This window comes from Sitophilus oryzae, unplaced genomic scaffold (assembly GCF_002938485.1).
Source record: "Sitophilus oryzae breed Bouriz unplaced genomic scaffold, Soryzae_2.0 scaffold_1968_pilon_pilon, whole genome shotgun sequence".
In the NCBI taxonomy this organism is placed as follows: Eukaryota; Metazoa; Arthropoda; class Insecta; order Coleoptera; family Curculionidae; genus Sitophilus; species Sitophilus oryzae.
Window position 1 is genome coordinate 59,322 of NW_022146688.1, and position 25,237 is coordinate 84,558.

Consider the following 25,237-nt stretch of genomic DNA (forward strand, 5'->3'; position numbering starts at 1 on the left):
TAATGTAATTTTATACTGTACAAGTATTTATTTACGTTTTGCCATCGTAGTTGCCATTCATTCAGAACAGTGGATTTTAAATGTTCGATAGTCGGATGGCTTAACTACCTTAATATCAACTACTTCTAGACAAGAATCGTGTGCAGTATTATCTTCTTTTTCACTCCCAGCTATTCCAACATGGCTTGGGACATGGAATAATATAATTTTATAGCCCTTCCAGATCCTCATGTCTTCCTTGTAGTTCACCCAATAGAATCGTTCTCGCAGCTTCCTCCCAAGTTGGTAGTTGCTATTCATTCAGAATAGTGGATTTTAAATATATTTGGTAGTCGGATGGTTTAACTATCGTAACTACTTTTAATAATTCTTTTTCTCAATTCTTTGCACTATAATTTGCATCCCACGTATTGTAATATTTTCCTTTGAATTTCGTTTCCTATTGTCCCACGGCTTGAGACGTAATGTTATAGCCCTTCCAGATCCTCATGTATATCCCTTTTCCTTGTAGTCCACCCAATAGAACCTTTCTTTAGCTTCCTCTCAAGTTGGTAGTTTCCATTCATTAAGAATAGTGGATTTTAAACATGTTTTGTACTCGGATGGTTTAACTACTGTAACATCATAAATAAATTGTATACCAACACATAATGGCCAAACTTCAACAGACTTTAATATTCATAAACCTCATCAGAAGAAAATATTTTTTGATCCAAAGTTTTTTTTTTCGTTATTAGAATAAATTACCTGGAATTTGTTAATTCATTACAACATTGAATAAAAGATGCAAAGTGTTTGTACATACTATAATAGATAAATCTTCATTTAAAATTATGTGATAGATCTGCTTGCTTGTAGGATCTAGACTGATAAACTCAATTTCTTTTATTGATATAACCAATAAAGTAGTAATGCTGAAATTTTGTTTTTGATTTGTGCAATAAGGTCCATTATTTCCATTATTTGATGCTGTTATTGCTCTACAAAATGTTGATCTCTATCAAGGGATGTTTATGTGTATAATATTACTATTTATGTGTATAATAATATTGTATGATCGAAAAAACACGGCGTGCAGTTGGCTTGGAAATGAACATCTCGATGACATTCTCCATATCATTTTACATATAAAATGACAGCAATCTTCATTTCATAGGCATCGCTGACGCTGTTTTTATTCAATCAAATTGTACTTACGTATATAATATTCATTTAATGGTTCCTGTTTTAGTTGCTGGTGTTCATATTTTGGTTTTTTATTCTGTTGTTGCTCTACAAAATGTTAATATTTATGTGTATAACATTACTCTTTCTTTGTATAATAATACTTATGTGTATAATATTCATTTAACGGTGCCCTTCTTGCTTGTTGCTGTTGTTGCAACTCAGAATTTAAATTAACCTGAGGCAGTAGGTAGAGCTTCATCCTCCAACATTTTCCTATGTAAATACTGCAAGTGGACAGTATTTCTGATGACAATTTTATCATAAACTTTAACATCTTGTCCTTTTAAACGAAACTGCCATACCTCATCTGTAGATTTCAAAGCAATATCTAAATGCTTTTGACCATCGCTGTAATCTAATTCTTGTTTGAAAATCAATACCTAATATTATCCTGATGATTTTGATTTTTGATAGATTATTAAAATACAGCACTTACAGTTAACTATATTTCTTGAAAGTACCTACAACTTTATTTATTTCCTACTTTTATTTGTTTAAAAAAATGCCAACAATTTGTGCATGTCTGTCTAACTTTAAAATCATTAAAAATAAATTTAATTCAGGTTGTAACTTTATAGAAAGGATTATAAAAATATACTTTGTAACATGTATGTCAATAATCTTACGAAAAATGTTTACTACACTTTTGATTGACTGATTGACTCTAATTTTTACATATAATACAAATAATACAATACTGAATTATAATTATGTATTTTACAGGCTTTGCCTTTGTTCTTTATTTTTCCATCAGCTATTCAATCAACTTCGCACCACACACACTTTAACCCATTGTTAAATAATAAATAAAGCACAAAATATTGATAAACAATAATTATTTTATATTCTAAAAAATAAAAACAAAACTTTTTTTGGGTAATGTTTGGTTATATTTATTTTTATTCTCTTATCTATGGTTACTTTTCATTTTTTAGATTTATGCGTTTTTAGCGCCACTGTGGTCATTTGGCGAACCCTTATTCTTCCCATTTTGTGACCACTTTTTCAATAAAAGTCCCATAAGAGTTATTTCTCTACACTCCATAAGTATTTTCTATAGTAGGGGAATTGGACCAATTGGACGTGGTCAACAGTGTCAATAAACAGCTGATTGGCAAGATCAGCTTTTATTTTTCCATATTTCTTAACTATTAATAAACTATTAGTGTATAATTGCTTCATTTTATATAAAGGACCAAAATTAGCATTTAAAATGGGTCTACACTGGGAAATGTGTAAGAATTAAAGAATTTAAACATCGTGAAGTGTCATTTCAAAAGTAAGTACTTTTCTGTGGTAATGCAGCATTTCCTTTTATTTACCTATTTGTTTTATAATATAATATATTATGTATATTATAAGAAGTAATGTTTATATTTTTGTTACAATATTGTCCGAATCAAAATCGTATAGTTGTATTTAATTATGAATACAAATAATTGGTATGTTTACATAAATTATAATTGGTATGTTTACATTTATAAAAAATAATGCCTATTTACGTTTTGTATTACTAAGATAAATATTTTATTTCAGATTTCTAAAAGATAGTGAGAGAAAAATTAAATGGTTTTTTCTGTTCATAACATGATATTAAAAAGTCGAGCAAAAGAGAGCTCAAAAACAGCTGATTGTAAGGAATTGAAGAAAATATTTAAAAACTGATGAATTTTCACAGCCATTTATGTCGCGATTTATGGTGTTTCAACTGTTTTAACATCACCTAGGAAATTAACATTAAGATATTAGGATCCTGCAGATAACTAGATAAGAAGTATGATCTTGTTAGCATACCTATTCCGTCATAATATGTAAGTACATATATATTTACAGTTTATTTTTTTAATATAAAATATTACTATATACTAATATGTATACACAGATTCAAAGTGTACATGGTGGTGCCTTTCATACGATACGAAGGTTTCAAGGATTTTTGTTGGAAGTTTGTATTGAAATGAAATTTTGAGAACATATGGAGGGTTCAGAAGTCAATCAGCAGGGTGGCTGCAACGATGTCCCATAATCCTGCGGTTAAAACATATCAGCTAGTTTTTATATATAAACACCAATTGTTTTGTTTTAACAGCAGGATTACGGGACGTCATTGCAGCCACCCTGTCAGTCATACAAATTCACTTTCATTTCCCTTGAAGCCTTCACGTCCTATGAGAGGCGCCACCCTATATATAGATTTGTATATATTATATTAATATTATTTTACTAAAATTACACATTAGTAGTATAAGATCTCACCACCAAAAAAAAAGTGTTAGGGTTGCCTTTGAAAGCAAGATTTATGTCATTTTATAAAATGTAAATTTGTATGGTGAATGTCATTGATTGTCAATTTTATTTTTATTTTGCTCACAATGTATTCTCAATGGAGATATTTATATTCACCAACTTCATGTTAATATTTTCTTTTAGGAAGTGAAGATATTCATGGTGTGGAAGTTGTTACTTTAATTACATAGTGCATATGAAATTGGTCCTTTACATCACATTTAAAATCGACGTAATGCTACTATGCAAAATAGTGAGAGATTTGAACCCTAGGGAGAGCTACAGAAATACTTTTGTTGAGAGACAAGTTATGATAGTGATTAGAATCGCATATTCTAGACTTTTACTTGTTTGTGTATAAAAATCGATATATTTTTGAGTTTTGCATATTTAATCATGGCATAGTACAGGACTCAAGTCATATTTAATATCGGGTAGATATAATATCAGATACCTACAAAGAAATGACACTTAATATAAATATCTACAATAATATATCAGAGAATTTAAAAAGAAAATCAATTTCTATTTCATGTTTTCATTATTAACTTTTGGTTAAGATAATTATGCTTCAGCTCTACACTTTGTAAAATATTATAATATTGTACTTTTTGCTACAGATATTTCGATAATTCGACATTATCAAAAAAAATCGGGGTCAGCCATGGCTATAAAATGAAGATCGCTGTTATTTTATATGTAAAATTATATGGGGAATGTCATCGATCATCATATCCAAGCCAACTGGACGCCGTTTTTTTTTGATCATACAGTATTTATGTCTTATTATTCATATTTTATAAAACGAGAAATTTATGATGTATACTAATTATTATACATACTAATTAATGTAATATTTAATAATTATGTAATAAGTTAGTAGTTACTAGTAGTAATAAGGTAATAAACCATACGATCGAAAAAAAACGGCGTCAAAGGCGACTGGGGAATGAAAATATGATAATTTCAGCGAGGTCAAGCCCTAGACGACATTTTCTTGGCTCGTACTATTTTTTAAAGGCGCTCTTAGGTAATTTAATTAATTTTTATATTAAATAAAAATGATTTTTAAATGGTGTAGTTTAAGATTGACCTCGCTAAATTATCAATCGTCATTCCCAGCCGTCTTTCACGCCGTTTTTTTTTAGATTATTTGCTATAACTATGTTATTTGTTATGCAAATATGTTAACACAAAAAGCCAATGCGAAATTGGTTTCTGCTTGGATCCTTACAGTGGCATTAACAAAATATATATTTTTTTCAGGCTACAATATTTTATTTAATATGAACCTGTAAATGTAGTAAGAATATTATACATATATTTTTTACTTAGTCCCTAAATATATATTTAAAATACAACACTTGTTTTTTTTTATTAATATCGTGTTATGATTAATACCTAATTAATGTCAAATTATATGGTATGTAAATATCCTTACATTGAGAATTCATTTGGTCAAAATATTAGTCATAACAAGAATTTATTTTGTCATGAGTTTTTAGCCCAGAATCATATAAAATAAATGAATTTTAAAACTACAGAACATTGTTTTTTTGTTTTTGTACTAATATTTCCAATTAAAATTACCGAATATATTTTACGGTATAAGTAACCAAACCTATCGTTGTTTATTATGGTATAACTGGTCTGAAAGCTCCATGCTAACAGAAAAGATGAATTTTGTGCTTTTTCATTATACATTATATTAATTATATTATTAATGTATATCTACTGATATTCAATATAAAAATTAGTTGTTCACATGTATCTACTTTTCTTTTGTAATTAATATTATCTAATTAACAAAACATCTTATATAATATATCCATTAACATTTTAGTTTATCAATCAATATTACGATAATACGTACCTATAATATCTTTTAATTATATCTAACTTTTAATTATTGAATATTTAATAAACACATTTTTTTATAGTGTTTGTCAAATATTTTATAGCATATATTATGTATTTATAATAATTTATTAGTTTTATTGCATGAACACATTTTTAAAATTTATTATTAAAAAAATATTTTATCTATGCCTCTAACCACCTACTTCTATATCTCTGGCTTTTACCAGCTTTTACTCATCAATGAAATCTTAAGGATAAATTCTGTTTTGATGCTCTTCTGCTTCGAATCTTCGAATTCCCCTACCACTTTCCTCTTTACCCCGCTGTCCATAAACTAGGGTAGTGGGGGCACTAACCGATAAAACGATGTTGGCACCTCGATTTTGTGAATTTATGAATGACTTGCTCTATCTATTTTTATTGTTAATCTAAGGTTTTGTCACAGAACTGACATTTGGAGGTTGCGAGTCTTATGACTAAGGTTAGGTTAGGTTAGGTATAAAGGCTTAGGATATACTATACTAAGGGATATATTGACTATTTGGATACGAGTCTTATTGACTAATTGGATACGAGTCTTATTGACTATTAGTATACGAGTCTTATTGACCATTAGTATACGAGTCTTATTGACTATTTGGATACGAGTCTTATTGACTATTAGTATACGAGTCTTATTGACTATTTGGATACGAGTCTTATTGACTATTAGGATACGAGTGTTATTGACTATTAGAATACGAGTCTTATTGACTATTAGGATACGAGTCTTATTGACTATTAGGATACGAGTCTTATTGACTATTAGGATACGAGTGTTATTGACTATTTGGATACGAGTCTTATTGACTATTTGGATACGAGTCTTATTGACTATTAGAATACGAGTATTAGTGACTATTAGGGATGTAAATCTGTTTAGCTGCAGATTTGCGTCCGGGGAAAGCCCCTATACTTATTTCAGGTGACACCAGCTAGTTGTTGAAGATTAACCAATAGATCCGAATAATATTTGAATTAGATGGAAGATATTGAATGGGATGTGTTGAATAGAATACCAGTGGCTAGAGGGCGGAGTACCCCCGGGTGAGTTTTACTATTTAACTATCAATTTTATCCAGATCAGTAAATGTGTGTTTTGTTATTTTCATGTACAATGAGAGCCTGCTTGCCAATGACCAACTAAATGGATATTTGAGGTGAATTTGCATTGTGAGACCCGGTTGAGTAAGTCCCAGATATAAGCGATTTTACATTTGTGAACAACAAATAACGTAAAAATGAAAACTCTTTTTGATGTAGCCGGCTCAAACTTAACATATGCTATGTAAATGTCCGAAATGCGGTAAAACCTAGGATAAGCGCGTTAAACCTAGAATTTACAAAAAACATTAACTAATTAGGTTAACCTGGTTATTTGGAGGGTGTTAATGCATTGGTTAGCCTGGATATTTGGGTGGTGTTAAAGCATTGGTTAGGTGATTATTTGGTTGGGTTGGTTGGTTTTTACTACCACTTGCTTTTGGTAAATCCTAGGTTTTACCGCAGTTCGGACATTTCCTCCTCCTCCTCCTCCTCCTTCCTATTACTCTATAAGAGTATGGCGACATTATGATATTGCATTTATTGTGTCTCTCTTGATTGACCTTCTAAAAGTGATTTATTTGTTTTGAAATAATGCAGAAGAAGAAAATAATGCAATCTAGAAGTGAATCTAGGAGCTACACACTTCCTCCTCCTCCTTCCTATTACTCTATAAGAGTATGGTGAGATTATGATATTGCATTTATTGTGTCTATCCATGTTGTTCTGTCTTGCGCAGCAGTACTGTCCTCGTGCAGACTGTGACCTATTATCGACTTCATTTAGTCCACCCAACGGTTTTGAAAATCTCCCTCTAGGACGTTTCCCGTTTACTTTCCCCTCCACAATTAGTTTTTCTAGGCCATTGGTGTTCCGGGATATGTGGCCAAAGTATCTTAAGTATGATTGATTTATTGATATCGACAGTCTGGATTCGATATTCAGTTGTTCGAGTATTGAAATATTTGTACAGTGAGCTGTGTAGGGTATTCGCAGCATCCGTCTATAACACCACATTTCATAAACAACGATTTTACGATTCATTGCCAACTTCAATGTCCAGGTCTCTGAGGCGTAGGTGGCAATGGGGAAAATTACTGCTCTTAGTAGTCTGAGTTTGTTTCTAATTGAAATGGCTGAATCTTTCCATATTTTATTGAGTTTGGTCATGGAATTACGTGCTATACACAGTCTTCTCTTGATATCTGCGTCACATCCTCCTTTGTTTGATATCAAGGAGCCGAGATATATATATATTGATCTACAACTTCGAAACCTGCCATTTCTGTTGTAATCGTGGGTTCTCGATCGATAATCATTAATTTTGTCGTACTCCATTGTTGATGTTCTATTACAGTGTTTTCAGATGAAGCGGAGCGTCCGCTACGGACCGTCCACGACTTCGAGCAAGTACCATGAGTTTATATGAACGATTTCACATGGGTCGCGTATGCTCCGTCCGGATGAGCTATATTGAAAAAACATCCGCGCGGACGCTCCGCGCGTACTGTCCGCTCCATCTGAAAACGCTATTAAAACAAAACTAGAAAAACTAAATAAATTGTTCTTGAATAGTTCTATTGAAATATTCGAAATAGTTTTTTTGTGTTGTTTTTTGCCTTCTGTCGACTGGACGAAATATACATAATGCCATCTTAAGCAGATTATATAATTAAAGCCCCACGCTTGGTTAAAAATGGCATTTTCCTTGCAAACATTGCTTTACACCAAAACGCATTATTTATTCTTGTAATGTCATAACTCCCTCTTTTCTCAATACAATTCTATAGTCGATGGAACTTATAGATTATTTTTAAATTGGCATATCGTCACCCTAGAATTAGGTTGTTGTATATCCGCTTTTGGGGTAAAATGAGTTACATACACCATTTTTTTATGCAAAATTAGCTTGTTCTATTTCCACAAAAAGAATATAGCCAAATTCACAAATAAAGAAAAAAAATCTAATATTTTGTACTATATCCATATTAATTTGAAAGTCGCGAAACTATATAATGGCCTTCATCCAAAAATCACTATTTAAGGCTACAGTAAAAAAATAGAATTATTGTGTTCTTTACCTAAGAAATGGATATGGAACGAAAATACCAGATCAAAAAATATGTTATTATGCATAAAAATTAGATTGTTCTATATCCATTTATTCCCGATCTCTTTCTCTCTAACATACAATGGACGTATCTGTTTTTATTTAAATTTAAGGCTTTTGTTTTAAGCGGGTGAAATTGCACCACTAAAGCTTCGTTTGTCAAATAGGCGGTAAATCGGTTCGTTTGAAAAGCACTGATTGCCTGATTTGTTAGCAAATTCCATTGTTTCACACTTTGGAATTTCGCGAAACCAGCTGCTTCAACTCAATTGACTGCTCAATCGTTCGTTTGAAAAGCACTGATTGCCTGATTTGTTAGCAAATTCGATTGTTTCACACTTTGGAATTTTGTGAAACCAGCTGCTTCAACTCAGATAACTGCTCAATCGATCTCTAATACTATCAATACTAGAGATAGCTGAAAAAACATTTAAATAATCCAATGAAAGTTAAAAATCAGATTTTAAATCTGAATAACTTATTCTAAGACTATACATACCAAACAAATAGGCGGAAAATTATGTTTTTAATAAACAATACAAACGAATAATTACTACTATTGTATTTTAGGTTATTATTTTTTTCTGTTGTTTTTAGTTAATATCTTAATCTCTCCACTTCAGATATTTTGTGTTGAAATAATATTTTGAAATACAAATAAATCAGCTTAAAATGACTATTATATTATTCTATATCCCCTTATTTTGTTCTATATCCCTAAAATCGGCTCAATGCACAGGTAATAGACACATTTGTTCTATATCCAAATCTAAAATCACTAATATCTTTTAAATAAAGCTTCTAAAAGTAAAATAAATACATGTTTGATAGGTTTTTATATTATCTTTAATTTATACGTTTAATAGAACCATTTTGGTATATAGTGTGCACGGATATCCAGTTTAAACTTTATACCTTGTTTTCTCAGTTTCATCGGAAATGGTCTATAGAACAATTTTATTCTAGGGTGACGATATGTCCCGGACTTGTGCCCTTTTAAAAACAAATACGTTCTACGCGTCCTCACTTTCCTAGATAATAATGATATTACTCTTGATTTTAATAAGTGGTGGCCTAAGTATTTAAAAAAAAATGCATTACTAGCGGAACTTCAGCCCACAGAAAAACGTGCTTGGTTCAAAATCAGTGAATATTACTATTTCGAGATGTCCGATGGAGTTCTCATAGTAGCGAAATGCCTATTTCGCACACTGCGTGTAAATTATATGGGATTTTGGAATTTTGATTTTTGGAAAATGAAGAACTAAATTATAACTAATTATTTATTTCGAAATATTCAAGAATAAACAAATAACAAATATCAAACTTAACACTAATGCATATTCTATTTATTATTTACAATATTAACATTAATAGTACAACCAGTACACAAACCAATATTTAATCCCAAACTAAATAGTTCTGATTTTGCTTGAGATATGGGGGTTTTCGGACTTGAGACACTATCCAATTTTGATGTAGAGGTACTTGATCCCGATATTTGTTTTTTTTTCGGTTTTTATTTTTTTTGGTATTTTAATGTTGTTCGCAACTCGTGCGCGAACTACTTTGGTAATCTCGACTAACCTTTCAACTCGACTACGCCTCGTTAAAAAATTCAAGTATCGATCACCAAAGTAGCACTTCGCGCACTAGATACAAAAATAACTATTTTATTTTATTGATATCTTTTCCAGTGGCGAAAAATCCACACATGATTTAGAGTTCAATTATGACGGTTATTAAACAACTTTTCGTTTATTGATACGTTTTAAAGAAAGCGTTCAAGACCAAATAACAGAAGTGAAACCATTTTTAAACGGTTAAAATTGTAAACTTGAACATTTATTGTTATTATGACATGGAGAATTTCACGGCAGACGTTCGAGTTAACCAAAAAACAAAAAAAACGGACAAAAAATCGAGAATCGTTTGCGTGATTCAAACCAGTCGAAGAAGGAATTCGAAACTAATTCAGAAAGGACGTTTCGTACTGACTGACTGACTGAGAGTGCCAGAAAGACCGGTTGCTCGGTACTTGGTACTGTCGCTACTGGTTCCGCTATCGAGCCGGGAATCGAGAACTCGGGTCGATCGTCCGTCGTTCTTTTTGCCCGTTTAAATTTAAAGGCAATTAGGAATGGTCATAGCGAATCGATATTTCGGCTATCGATATTATTATTATTTACCGACGATTACTATGTAAAATAAGAAAAAAACGCGTTTTCTATTCGTGTGAATCAGTTCACTGGACACTGGATGCGTTTCTTTACAACCGGCGACACACGACATGGCCAGGCTGGAACAAGGTGTAGTTGGTCCAGCTTGTGTCTATAGGTATACCGTGTGGATCGCAAATTCATCGCCAACGTTGGCTTGGGCTGGCCCTGGCACACATTCGGTAAACTTGCACACATCAAAGGAGTTTTTGAGCATTGGTCTTGGTGTTTATTTACATTTGTAAAACTGTCTACACGATGCCATTTGGACAGTGTTTGGAAGTTGTTTTGCTAAGTACGTGTGACGTGTGTTTAGCATTGGTTTACTATAGTGGAATTAATTAATTATGGACAATTACAGTGGTAGTAGTATTTTTGGCATTATATGAAGGGTATTCAAGATAAATTGGACCCACATAGCCAACAATAGACAACAATGGGCCCTACTACAAAGAGAGTATCTAAAAATGTGAGGGAGGCTACACCATGAATGGTTGAATAAGCTAATGATGATGATGATGGTGATGGTGATTCCAAGATATGGGACTCAAAAATACCTACACTAATGTTAGTAGACTTTCCATATCCTTGCATCTGCCAATTCCGGCCATGGATCGTCGTTTAGATTACTCAAACACATTAGAGTTGACACATATTGGACCAGCCTTTCCAACGGCACATTGGCCCAGCCTGGCCATCTGTGTGACACCGGCTTATCAAATATAGAACTGGTAGTTCATATGTTTGTAAATTCGTTCGTTATGGAATGTGGACACTGACAATATTTTGTATTGAAGAAAATTATAAGCAAACAGATTGAGGAATATTTTTATGTATAATGCAGTAATATAAAAGGAGAACTGAAAACGAAAATTGGGGGAAGGGGTATAGATTACACGTAACAAAATCAATTTAATTGTAAAGTGTACTAGTTTATTGCTTAATATAATTATTGATATACAGGGTGGTCCAAACCGTATTCCAGAAACTTCGGCAGCATATTCTGCAGATAAAAATAAGTAAAAAAGTTTGTATAAATGTATGTCCTAAAATGTTTAGTTTCAGAGATACAGGATGTAGAAGTTTCATTTTTATTTCGATCTTTTCTAAATAATTTCTCAAGTAACGTCAATATTTGGATGAAAATTGGTGTCTGGGAGTTTTTTGACATGACAAACTTGATTTTGATGTCAATATGCCTCCTACTAGTAGAGGGCGCCACCTACATGTGTTTTAACTGTTTTGAAGCGTAATAACTTTTTATTCGTACCTGTATAAAACTACCGAGCGAAAAATATACATCTCTGTGACTTTTTACGTAAAAAATATCTCTTTGTAAAAATCACTATGAGCAACCGTTGAAACTTCTACACCTATATCTCCGAAACTAAGCATTTTAGGACATACATTTATACAAACTTTTTTACTTATTTTTATCTGCAGAATATGCTGTCGAAGTTTCCAGAATACAGTTCGGTCCACCCTGTATTATAGAAGAATGCACTCTACTTGAGATATCGGTAATAAAAACAGAAGTGTCTAGCCCCAGCAGGCAACTATTAAGCTTGACCAATCAGGTTGGGTTGTAACCAGAGTGGTTATTTGGAGTGTGTTAATTCATTGGTTTTTGTTAAAAACTCTAACATGATTGGTCGGGCTTAATAGTTGCTTGCTGGGGCTAGACAAAAGTATAAAAACAAACTTGCTAGCTGCTAAGTGAACTCACATAACATTACTAGTTTGCTTCCGCGGTTACGCAGTGGCATTTTACAAAATTTAACTTTTTTATAGATCCCAAAATTTTTCAAGAAATAAACCGGCCATACATATGAATATTATTGAATATGTTGTTTTTGATGCATTGCAAAGCAAATGCAATCGTATAAAAAATAATTTATATAATATCGGTATGATTATGTAAATATATGGTGGCACCAAAAGCTATCGATATTTTTAGTAATAATCAATAATCGATATATTGTCTACATTCCTAAAGGCAATTACGGTCAAGAAGACGAGGCGAACGCACGTTGCCGTTGGCGAATTTCTGTTTTGTTTATATAATTATTTAGTCATTAGGAACGACCTTTACGTCTTTTAGCGTTTCAAAAACGGAGAAATGAATGAACAGTATCGTGACGGACACCCTAAAAAATCTAATTTTAGATGTATTGTCTGTTTAGGTAGGACTTTACCGTTCAGTAATGAGATGAGAGCTGAAAATGTCCGGTACTTCACGAGTGAAACAGAACTTAAACTTGTTTGTGTGAAGTACGTTTGGTTGTATTATCATTATCCAAGAACCTCAGAAAAATAAAACTCCTATAAATACACAAACCTTACTATACAAAACTAAGGTATCCAAACCAGATGTAAACAGAAAAATGCTACTATACTGTGTCTTTTATTTATTAAAGAAATATTAACAGAAACCGTATATTATGATTACTTATTATGATTAATTGTATGAGTAATCATGTACAATTTTATATTACGTATGATTGCAGTATTTCATTAAAATATAAAAAAAATTTCCACAGTTTTTTTTCAAATATTTATAGATTTAGTAGGTATACAATTTATTTTGCTTCTATACTTCATAAAATGTAACTCTTTCAACATTCATAATTCAATTAGACAAAACCACTGTTGCTTATTTACAAGCTAGCGATTTTTGTTTGATTTCTCTACGTTTCAAATTTGATCTTACGTTTTTTTTTTAAATCTGTCCTTGGACGTTGTAAGATCTTTTTATCAAAGTTAGACAAAATTTCTGTTCGACAGAACGTATAAAGGATTGATTTGTGGAATTCACAACAACAATAAAAACGTAACCTTTCACATATTAGTGTTTTGAACAGTAACATGCAGTAGTGCCGGTCCTCCGGTAGGTATATTGTGTCTAGATCATAATAAAAGATTATACGAGTGTATAATCTAAGATACTATCACCATCTTCATCATCATTTTGAGCTTACTTAACCATTTCCAATTATGGTGTAGCCTCCCTCACATATTTAGATGTAGAATGAATGTAGAATGTTTAGAAGGGGAGTTAATCACCGCGAGCTTATAGATCTATTGTGTGTTCCCCTTTCTTGAGCTATAACGAGTTATAACTCATCATACAGTCTCAGGCCTTTAACAAAAACCAGTATCTGAGGCCAGTTCTCCATCCTCGACATCAGACGTACCAAAGTTCATGGCACGAATGGTCGTCGTCTCGGCGCACTCAGTGATAAGGTGTTCTGGTGTTTCCCCATTTTCCCCACAGAATCTGAATTCGCCGTTGTTTCTCAGCTTCAGCCTATTGAGGTGATCATTGAGGAGACAGTGTCCTATAAGAAACCCCGTGACAATCCGAAGATTGTTTTTACTTAAATCAAGGAAAACCTTTGATTTTTCTCGGTCGTAACACATATCTAGATACTATCTTTGTAGTTGGACCCCCTGGGGTTGGCTATGCAGGCCCAAGTTATCCCTGCGAATTTCTTAATATCATGGTCCCATCTCAGATTTGGTCTTCTTTTAGGTCTCTTAATTATTCTTCGTGAGTGCCATACTGTAATTTTTGTGGTCCATCTTTTGTTCATCCTTCTTGCCAGTGTGTCCTGCCCAATATCACTTGAAGGATTTGATTCTATAGATGAAATCTATTACCGGGGTCTTTTGTCGTATCCACTCTATTCTTTTACGACCTTTCTTGGTTATTCCCAGCATAATTCGTAGCACTGAGCGTTGTGCGACCTGCAGTTTCCTTATAATGTCCGTTTTAAGTGTCCAAGCTTCGCATGCATAGGTCATGAGCGGTAGTACACATTAGTCGAATGTTTTCTTCGAAAGTGGCATTCTAGATTTTAATATGATTGGGTTTCTTCAATAACAACTCCATGCTAACTTAATTCTTCTATTAATTTCTTGTAGTAGAGATCTCGAGCTGTGTATTAGTAGTGCCAAATATATATATTCTTCTACTATTTCCAGTGTTGTGTTATTTATTAGAATGTCTTTTCTGTCTACTAGTTCGTTGTACCATTATTTACTACATCTAAGATATATTTGGTATTACATTCTATTCATTCTTTTCTGTGGATATTTTATTGTAATCATGTCATATTTATGCTTTTGACGTTAAGTCTTGAAATAAGAATTATTATTATTATTTATATTGTCTGTTGTCAAATGAATTTGTAAATAAACATCTGTTTGTTTATATTTTTGTTTGTGTATGTCAGATCAAAATGTATCAAAGAGATTCGCTAAAAAGCCGACAGTCGAGTGGAGGAACGTTGTTTTTCAGATTGTTTTTTTATTATTACGCACCGATTATTTCTCGGCATTGACTAGTGAATGCTCGTTTTGTAACATATTACGTTACAACGCTCGGCTCAAGTCAATCGCCTCCTTCCGCCCAGTGGCATTTAAAAAAAACTTAGTTTTTTATAGCTTCAAATTTTTTGTGTCAGTGGCGAAATATCTAGAAGTTTCAAGAAAAGAACTCGCCATAAAGTTTTAGACTTTAGACATTATTGAGGGCGCCTATTTTACTGACTAAATTTAAAATTTCCTTTCTGAGATTAGTTGAAAGTAATACCATCTTAATTTTGCTACTACCACCAAAAAATAAACTACTACCATCTTAACTTTGCTACTAGCACCCAAAAATAAATTACTACCGTCTTAATTTTGCTACTACCACCCAAAAATAGACCACTACCACCTTAGCTTTGCTATTACCACCCAGAAATAAACTACTACCACCTTAATTTTGCTACTACCACCCAAAAATAGACTACTACCACCTTAATTTTGCTACTACCACCCAAATATAGACTACTACCACCTTAACTTTGCTACTACCACCCAAAAATAAACTACTACCACCTTAATTTTGCTACTACCACCCAAAAATAAACTACTACTACCTTAATTTTGCTACTATCACCCAAAAATAAACTACTACCACCTTAATTTTGCTACTACCACCCGAAAATAGACTACTACTACTTTAATTTTGCTATTACCCAAAAATAAACTACTACCACCTTAACCTTGCTACTACCACCCAAAAATAGACTGCTACCACCTTAACTTTGCTACTACCATCCAAAAATAAACTACTACCACCTTAATTTTGCTACTACCACCCAAAAATAAACTACTAGCCTCTTAATTTTGCTACTACCACCCAAAAATAAACTACTACCATCTTACTTTTGCTACTACCACCCAAAAAAAAACTACTACCACCTTAATTTTGCTACTACCACCCGAAAATAGATTACTACCACTTTAATTTTGCTCCTATCACCCAAAAATAAACTACTACCACCATAACCTTGCTACTGCCACCCAAAAATAAACTACTACCACCTTAATTTTGCTTCTACCACCCAAAAATAGACTACTAACACTTTAATTTTGCTATTACCACCCAAAAATAAACTACTACCACTATAGTTTTGCTATTACCACTACCACTCCAATAAGCAACATAAAAATAAAATGCAAAAGTATCAGGAGTAAGAAAACAAACAAGATTAAATAAATTAAACACTGCGATTCTAAAAATGCTTGTATGGTGTGCATTGCAAATCTCGGATTAAGTTTAATTAAGTTCTAAGTACTATTTTGTTTTTGTCTGTTATGTTGTGTCGAAGATTATTAAAATAATAAATGTTATACATAATTTTATTACTAGTTTTATTTTAAGTAAGTATATAAATCAATGTTTCTAGCAATTTAACCACTCAAGTATGAAATAATACATTTTCGTAGATTTAAATAAAATTACAGTGGTAGTAGTTTATTTTTGGGTGATACTCGTAGTAGCAAAATTAAGGTGGTAGTAGTCTATTTTTGGGTGATAGTAGCAAAATTAAAGTGGTAGCAGTTTATTTTTGGTGGTAGTAGCAAAATTAAGGTGGTAGTTGGACGTATTTAGACAGTAGTAACGTATGTCGCTGGTCAGTAAATTACGCTAGTCAGTAAAATAGATTTTCCCGACATTATTCAAAGGTTCTTTATTATGATTTGATCTATACTAGTATACTCTACCAAATATAAATTGTTGTAAATATTTAGAATGAATATAATGATTGTACATTGTAAGTATAAAAAAAGAATCAAACTTAATGGAATAGAGAACTTAAATACCGTTACACTGCTCTCTCACGACTGACCTCCACAAAAAATCTGAAGGGTCATCGAGTTGAGACGCCGGAACCTCGTCTCCGTCGTGACAATGCACGCTGATTATTTCGGTGTTCATTTTCGAAGATTATGTCGTAACCGTAAAATTTTAAGATGCATTAATATCTATTGTGGTGCGTATATAATGTCCAGATAGATTACGTGGAGTGTATAACGTTGTGATGGGTTCATGTAATAACATCTCGATGTCATTTATCTTTGGTAAAATGTTTACGATATATATCTTCTACAAAACTCCTCTATTATGAAAATAAACAGATTTTTTTTGGCCATTTTATGAACTGATTGTATAGGTAGTAATTTTATTATAAACCTAAAATACAGTGGCGTATCTGTGTGGGTATAACAATATCAAAATTCAGATTTTCTTGAATGCTAAAAAATTCGGACAAATAATATAAATAGACAAACATTCCTTAACACAATAAATATACCCCAGATATTCAAACCAGATATAAACAGAAAAATTCTAGGTTACTACTTATTAAAGATAATAGTTATAGTACAATATGATCCAAAAAAAGCAGTTTTTTTTTTCAGAAAACTTTTATAAAGGTATAGACATTACCATTTACATGGGCATTACTTATGTTGATATAAAGTTATACATTCAATTAAAAATTGAATGACTGAACATTGACGACCCCGTAAAAAACCCAACCGTTTTTGAATAGTGATTTAATTTCAGATTTTACTAACCTAGTTAATAAAACGTGCATATAAAGAATTATTTTTGAAGTGAAACTTTTTTACGCGCGTTGGAAGTAAAAATTCAAGGCCGTCAGACACGAGCTAGCACCAGAAAAAGTGGTAACGGAAGTGTTGCCACAGCTACCCTATTCGAGGTAGATCTACCCCTTTGAAAAACAATTGAGGTATTTCTGGCAAAAACCTCATTAGTCAGATATTTCGAAATTTGGAAAAAACTAAAAAAAAACGTATATCTTGCTCCCATTTAAATTTAAATTGTCGGTTTTTTTGTGTGAGCTCTGGTTATAATCTGAAATTATAGAAAACTAATTTTCTTTATTTTTCTCTTATTTTTAAGTTAGGAAGGGCCTGAATTTGTTTGACTTGTGGGGTTTTTGTTGGAATTTTAGCAAAAACAACATATGTGACATATTGTGGCAATATAATAGTAGTCAAGTAGAGATGGCTATACCTATGGATGTACCTACTTATACTTAAATATGCCTCAGTACTACAAAGAATAAATGTTACATACCTCTCTGTTTTTTTCCTCATAATTCAGCACCAATAAATTGGGAATTTGTATTTATAAAAGCAGCCAACATAAAAGCATCGACTTTTGGCAAAGTATCTGATTGTGCGTTTACAAACCCGGAATCTGCCTTTACTTAAAAAAATTCTCAGAACACACAACATACAAATAATAACTGCACAAAAAAGTATAAAAAGCTCCTTCAATCAACGCTAAAAGCAACAAAAATGTCTTAGTACGCCACCTAAATACGTACATAAACGAAACACGTCTGGCTGCTGCTGGCCATCGCGCGTCGACGAGAACGGCGGGTGACGTCAGACCAATAGAATATCGTTTCAATTCGCGAGGCGTCGTTTGCGTTATCCATAGGATTTTAATGGCCCGTTTTATAAAATTGTGGTACTGCTTTCAAGAAAAAAAGTTTTTTTTTGCATTTATACATATTTATTCTAATAAATTGAACAGTTTCTGGCGAAAAATAAAATATATGCATCTTCCTGATTGATAAAATTATCTACGGTTGATGATAGACGAGGATCGCCATACCAGCAAATCTGGGAAATCGCATACTCCGACTGTTGAACAAAATGTTACCCAAGGAAGATCCTGCGAAAGATATCAAATTTAATAACGATTTTATAAAAGGCAGTAAATGATTGATATAGTCTATCTACTAAAGCAGGAAGTTTATTGCATTCAAATATAATATGATTTAACGTTCTAATTTCGCCACAATCGCTAAAGGAATCTGCATTTAAGCCTATACTAGGGTTCAGAACCGGGACTCGAAATTATTAATTCCCGATTCTTTACACGGTAATAATAATTAAAAACATATTTTTTGTTACGTGCGAAAGACTTTTGATACTTTCTAGCGGTCGAAATCAAATTCTTCAAAGTTGTGATGCTATCTCTTACTGTTCTTACTTCTGAAGTTATTTTGAAGTTTCTATAATGTTTATTAGCAATTATTGAAGTTTAAATATGATGTTATTGTACCGTATGATCGAATAAAAACGGCGACAGCGATGACCATGAAATGACGATCGATGAAATTTACATATAAAATGACAGCGATCTTCATTTCATAGCCATCGCTGACGCCGTTTTTATTCGATCATACGGTATTATTTAGTATAATATTGCTGATTGTATTAGGTATATTTTTGTGTTATGTTTTTATAAGCATTTGCATCATTAATTAAAAATGTTTAGTTTTATTTTTTCAAATTTAGTTAAGTTGGTTTCGCGGTTGATTGATGTTGTTTGATGTAATTTTTAAGCTACCTATGTGTATTTTTTTTTCGCTTGTGTTCATTATTTGTGTTCATGTTTACTTTCTCATGACTGAATAATTTTATATTATTTTCATTTGAAATTCAAATTTTTATCGGTTTTACTTTTGATCCCTTGCTTGCTAATTGACGAACCCACAATCATTGAACGAAAATATTTTAGTATGGTTCCGAAAACTCTAATTAATACTACCAGTTAGGGTTCAGATCTTTTTGGCCATCACAGAACCGGACCTCGGTAACAATAATTAAAAAATTATTTTTTTATTACGTGCGAGAAAGTCCTTCGGTACTTTCTAGCGATCGAAATCAAACTCTTCTAAATAAGTAATGATGCTATGTCTTATTCTAATTCTTTTCTTTTTTGAAGTTCCTATAATATTTAATATGCTATGTTTTAATAGATATTAGCATTTTTAATTCAATATTTTAGAGCTTATGTCTCAAATTCAGTTAAGTTGGGTTATGTTGTTTGATGTGAAATTTAAGTTACCTAGGTATACTTTCTTCTTTACTTGTGTTCATGCTAATTTTTTCATGACTGATTACTTAATAATTTCATATTATTTTCATTAAAAATCTCAATTGTTTTATCCATTTTACTTTGAAAACCCATCCCTTGCTTTCTGATTGATGAACTGCACCACCGTTGAACAAAAATTAGTACCGAAAGTACCGAAAAAAAAACGGGAACTCCCGGTTCCGCAGAGGCGCGGTACCGAAATTCCCGGTTCCGATAAACAGCTCCGGTTCTGGAAACTGGAAACCCTAGCCTATACGATGTAAATGGGACGGAATTAGACAATGTCTAAATCTTAACCTAAAGAAGGATGATAATTCTTTTCTGGGAAAATTTCTTAATGATCTAAACCATATGCTTTTGTAAGGCGAAGTAACAATTTCTGCATCATTTTTTATCCAACGCGCAACGTTTTAAATTAAATTATAATTTCGTGTTATAACGGCAATCACTATATTTCATTGAGTTATCATCGTACTTCCCTCCTTAAAAATTTACAGTTATTCGAAATAATTTTTTATTTCTTTTTCGTATTCCCATTCGGACAATTTATATTTAAAATTATCCGCTCGATCTTATTTATCCCCTCCGGCATTATTCAGGTAATTTATTACGTTAAACACGAGAAATTATAAACCAGTAGCAACTGAAACGGACTGACTTTTTTGCCCGTGGTGGGACGATTTTTTCGAAATTATTTTCGAATGCTTTGGACTGGCTCGAATCACGCAAACGTTAACGAACGATTTTTTTTTCGTTGCCCACAAAGAGAAGTCGCCTCATTTGCATACGGTGGCATTGACATCGAAATAACTGATGCCACGATTAAATCTTTCTAATTAAATCGCACAAGAAATAATTGTTATTAACGTCAAGGGAAAAACATGCGTGTTGTGTCAGTGTTGTTAAATTAGTAACGTATAGTGACAGTAGTTCTTCAGGTTGATTTGCATAACAGTGTTGAGTGAGATATAAAATACTTTTATATTTGTACCTTATTAGTATTTTATATATCTTAGTACGTACAATGTCTATACGCTGCGAGAACAAGCAGGCTTTAGAAGCAGTTTCATAAAGATTGATCATATACATACACTAAGAGGAAATCAGCCGAACAAAAGAATACGAAATTCCACTAGCCATAACCTTTATAGACTATGAGACTTTCGACTCGGTATATACTAAGGTAATAATAGAAGCCCTAGCGAAACAAGGTATTGACAGGCCTTATATAAAAACTCTCGCCAATATATACTAAGAAGCCAAATCAAGAGTAATGATATATAAAACAAGCCCAGAGTTCCCAACTGGCAAAGGGGAATGACAGGAAGACGCGATATCCCCAAAGCTGTTTACAGCAACACTAGAAGAAATGGTTGAATAAGCTGAAAATGATGATGACCATGATCACTTGTTATTGTGGTAATATTTATAAAATAAAACATTGTTATTTTGTTTTTAGCGGCCTATAGATGGATTTTTACACAACTCGTATCTAATTTAGACACTAAAGCCAGCTCCAGACTTTGCGTCAAATGTTGCTCCAAATGTTTGTAACGGGGAAGTTCGACAAGTTGTTCCTGCAGAAAATGGGTCTCCAAACATTAGAACCAGTCAACAACAAGCTTGGCGTTCACCCGGCGCGGCGAGTCGTCAGGGTCGGCACGACTCGTGTACTTGACAAACATTTGTTATTGGCATATACTTGCCATGTTGTGTGAGTGGTTTACATATGCAATTATTTGTCACTCGCGTGAGCGCCGCGTGAGCGCTAAGCTTGTTGTTGATTACAAATGAACAAATAATGTTGTTTACGATATAGTATACTTGCCAAGTACGCAAAGGTTGGCGTACTTGCAATTCATCAGTATACGAGTCGTCAGAGTCCGCCTTTAGATGCCGAATTAAAAAAAGGAATATTTATGGATGTAAAGTATTTAAAATATTTAACGGTTTCGAAGATATTTGTTGTAATATTTGCATATGGCTCTTCCAACAGGAAATTTTTTCAAACCATGTCATTTCCAACCCAATTTCATGCCGTCTTGCTTTTCCATCCTATGGCATTATTTTTTACTATATTTAGATATTATAAATCAAAATAAATCTAAATTTAGATTTAACCATTACATCCAATTTGAAGGACGTAACAGTATTGTTGTAATACTTATTAAAAACATATGTTTTTCTTATTGGTTTCTATTATTACTATAACACGACTTCCATTATATCTTTCTATTTCGGGTGGTTTTGCATAACGCATTGGGTAAACTTGGTAGATTCAATTTAAATCTAATGAAAACAACAGCTTTCTCACAGCTCTGTCGTGACGATGATTTTATGTGTATTGTTGGTTTGGTAATCCAAATTTAAAGAGGGTACTTAATTTGTAAAATTGGTAATAACCCTAATGTTTTCTTGGCAATAATAATAATGTGCAATAACAATGTCTTTCAAAAGCAGTTGTAGTCGTGAAATTGACATATGATCTTTCTGGTATTTACACAAATATTTTCAGAAATATTTCGCGAAACGTTTCTGGAAATAGTACGATAAATATAAGCCCGTGTTATAAAAATTAGTTCCCACATTTCCTGAAATTGATCGAGACGCGCCGTGATTGGTTGTTGTTTTTTATTGTTAATCTCGGTTAACAATAAAACGGGCTTATATTTATCGTACTATTTTGTGAAATAGCATGAGGCAATCAAGGTCAAATGTTGTGGTGGCTTCAGAAAAATAAGTAAACATGGAAAAACTGATATGAAAACAGTTACCGATGGTAAATTAAATTGGCTCTTCTTCGAAGGTCACCCAAGAATATTTAGTTTTAATCAGTGTCTAATATTATTAATTACGATATAGTAAAAAACATATAAAACAGTAACTAACTAGCGGTCTACCATTTATCGGCTTATAATCCACGGTATTGCGCCTCATGAACAAAATATACACCAAATTATTGTAAAAATCGTCTAATTATTCATTATTTCTGGTTACGGTAAAGTAACATTTATACTGTACTCTGGAGCAAAGTTTAGTTTACGAATTTGGTTTTGTTTTCCTAGTTTTAATTGTCTAAATCCCTGCGTAATAAATACTAGTTGAATGGATTTATATCAGACCATGCTGGGTGCTAATAAAAGTATCGTTTACATATTTCTTTTAAGAACAATAAAAGAACATTGCTTTTAAATAATGTGTAAATAATGTTAATAAGCGGATATATTGATAATGTTACCAGTATTACTCATCAAACAATACTCATCATCATGATGAGTACATGATTGAGTACCAGTATTAGTCACCAAGCAATACTACTGTTATATTAATCAATTACGGCTAATTTTGGCCGTAAACAAATATATTATACATATACAATTTTATATAGTAATTCATTATAATAAAAGTAAATCATAAAAATATTGTAATTATATTCCTGCAGTTTAAGTGAAAAGTTTTGTTCCTAAAAATCTACTATATATATGTAATAAACGCGTGTTCAAATATAGATTCTGTGAAATATATATCAATATAATATAAAAAGAGATGTAATTAGAGAAATATCATCGTAACAACAGCTATTTTAGAAACGTCTAGGTTTACTTATTTCACTGAGATTTATGAAAAAAAAATTCTTTGCCTCCGATACAGATACCGCCACGTTTTGGAAATAGCTCAAAACAAAACAAAATTTAACGAGGCAACAAAAACCGCTAAAAGAAAATTCCCCCACAAGGGCAACGGCCCAGCTACGTCGAAACACCGGTTCCCATTAGAACACCGAAGTTAAGCGACGGAAGGCGATGCTAGTGGATGGACGGGTGACCAGTTCGAAACTTTGCATCGTGCTGTTGTCCAAGGGAAAAGTGTAAAATCTATTGATACACACTGCTCATTCACGCCGGTTCAAGGCCGGATGAGATCGGATATCTCGTGAGTAAGAGTTAATTTAGACACTTCCTAAGTCGGTAGGCCATTGACCATGATATGGCCGAGGACCGCGGTTTGGATTCCGCGTAAACAAAGTAGGTCCCATCCAGTTTAGCCATTGCAGCAGAAAGGAGACGTTAACTTGAACCTCACAAAATTCCCCCACGTCCTCCTCACGAGTAGTTTTCAGGTGCAGGGCAAAGCGAAGTGGGTAAACACAACTGGAAATAAATCGAAATGCGTTAAATTTATGCGACGAAATGCGACCTTGACATGTTTCAAATTGTTTCTCGCATAGTGTGTACGCTGATTAATATTGTACTTAATTTACAAATTGGTAGTATTGTTATTTAAATTAAAAAAAGTTTAATAAAATAGGTGAGATATAAATACAAAGTTATATAACTCGATTTATGTAACTATCTAATGCGGTTTCGTGGAACATCTAGGAAGCTTTCAATGACGGATCAAAAACAAGTCAAACTAATCTGCAACAGCGCGTAACAGGAAACTACCATATAGATTACGCTACTCTCACTTTATTGGTGATATCCGATTCGACGGGCCAAGAGAGAAATACATTAACTAATTATAGTATTGTTACTTAATTGCAAAAGAAAACAACAAAAGATACAAGTAGATGAATATCGTGTGATTTATTGCCACACTGGTGAATGAATGTTCGTAGTAAATTTGACACCTCTTACGACAAAGAACCTATGTTTTTGCTTTAATATATAGGTACTTTTATGTTTATAAAATCACAACAATACATTTTATAAAGACTTCAAAATAATTTTGATATCTTCAGTAAAAGGAACAAAAACTACCAAGCTCACATAGCAGGAAACATGTTGGGACACTTTAGTTTACAAAACACTATACAGGGTGTCCCAGAAATCATTGCAAGTATTTTAACTGGTAGTATAGTTCAACCCAAGAAACATGCATATGATGTTTTTTTCGCGAAAAAAAAATTCGAAATTTTTTGAGAAAATTTTTGGAAATTTTTTTTAGTTTTTAATTAAAAAACATAGTTTCTTGATAATATGGCAACATAGGTATTGATTAAATTTACAAGAAAGAAAATCCAGAAAAGATCCAGTTGTTCTCAAAATTTTAGCAAAAAATATTTTTTTTTGGAAATTTTCAAAGTAAAATAACTCCGTTATTTTGGACTTATTTCAAAAACGTCAAAGAGAAAATATGTTTCTTTTATCGAGATCTACCACCCCTTAAAATACTTGCACTTATTTCTGGGACACT

At 32.4% G+C, this 25,237-nt stretch overlaps 2 long non-coding RNA genes across 2 annotated transcripts; one reads left to right on the top strand and one right to left on the bottom strand.

Annotated features, from left to right (window-relative positions):
* Positions 1-728: 728 nt before the first annotated feature.
* On the bottom strand, positions 729-1,519 carry LOC115883600. Its single transcript, XR_004050408.1, has 3 exons — positions 1,198-1,519; positions 806-980; positions 729-747 (listed from the first exon to the last, which is right to left on the bottom strand). It is a non-coding gene; the product is annotated as an uncharacterized LOC115883600 (long non-coding RNA).
* Positions 1,520-2,796: 1,277 nt separating this feature from the next.
* On the top strand, positions 2,797-3,862 carry LOC115883601. The gene is made up of 2 exons (XR_004050409.1): positions 2,797-3,038; positions 3,658-3,862. It is a non-coding gene; the product is annotated as an uncharacterized LOC115883601 (long non-coding RNA).
* Positions 3,863-25,237: the final 21,375 nt, after the last annotated feature.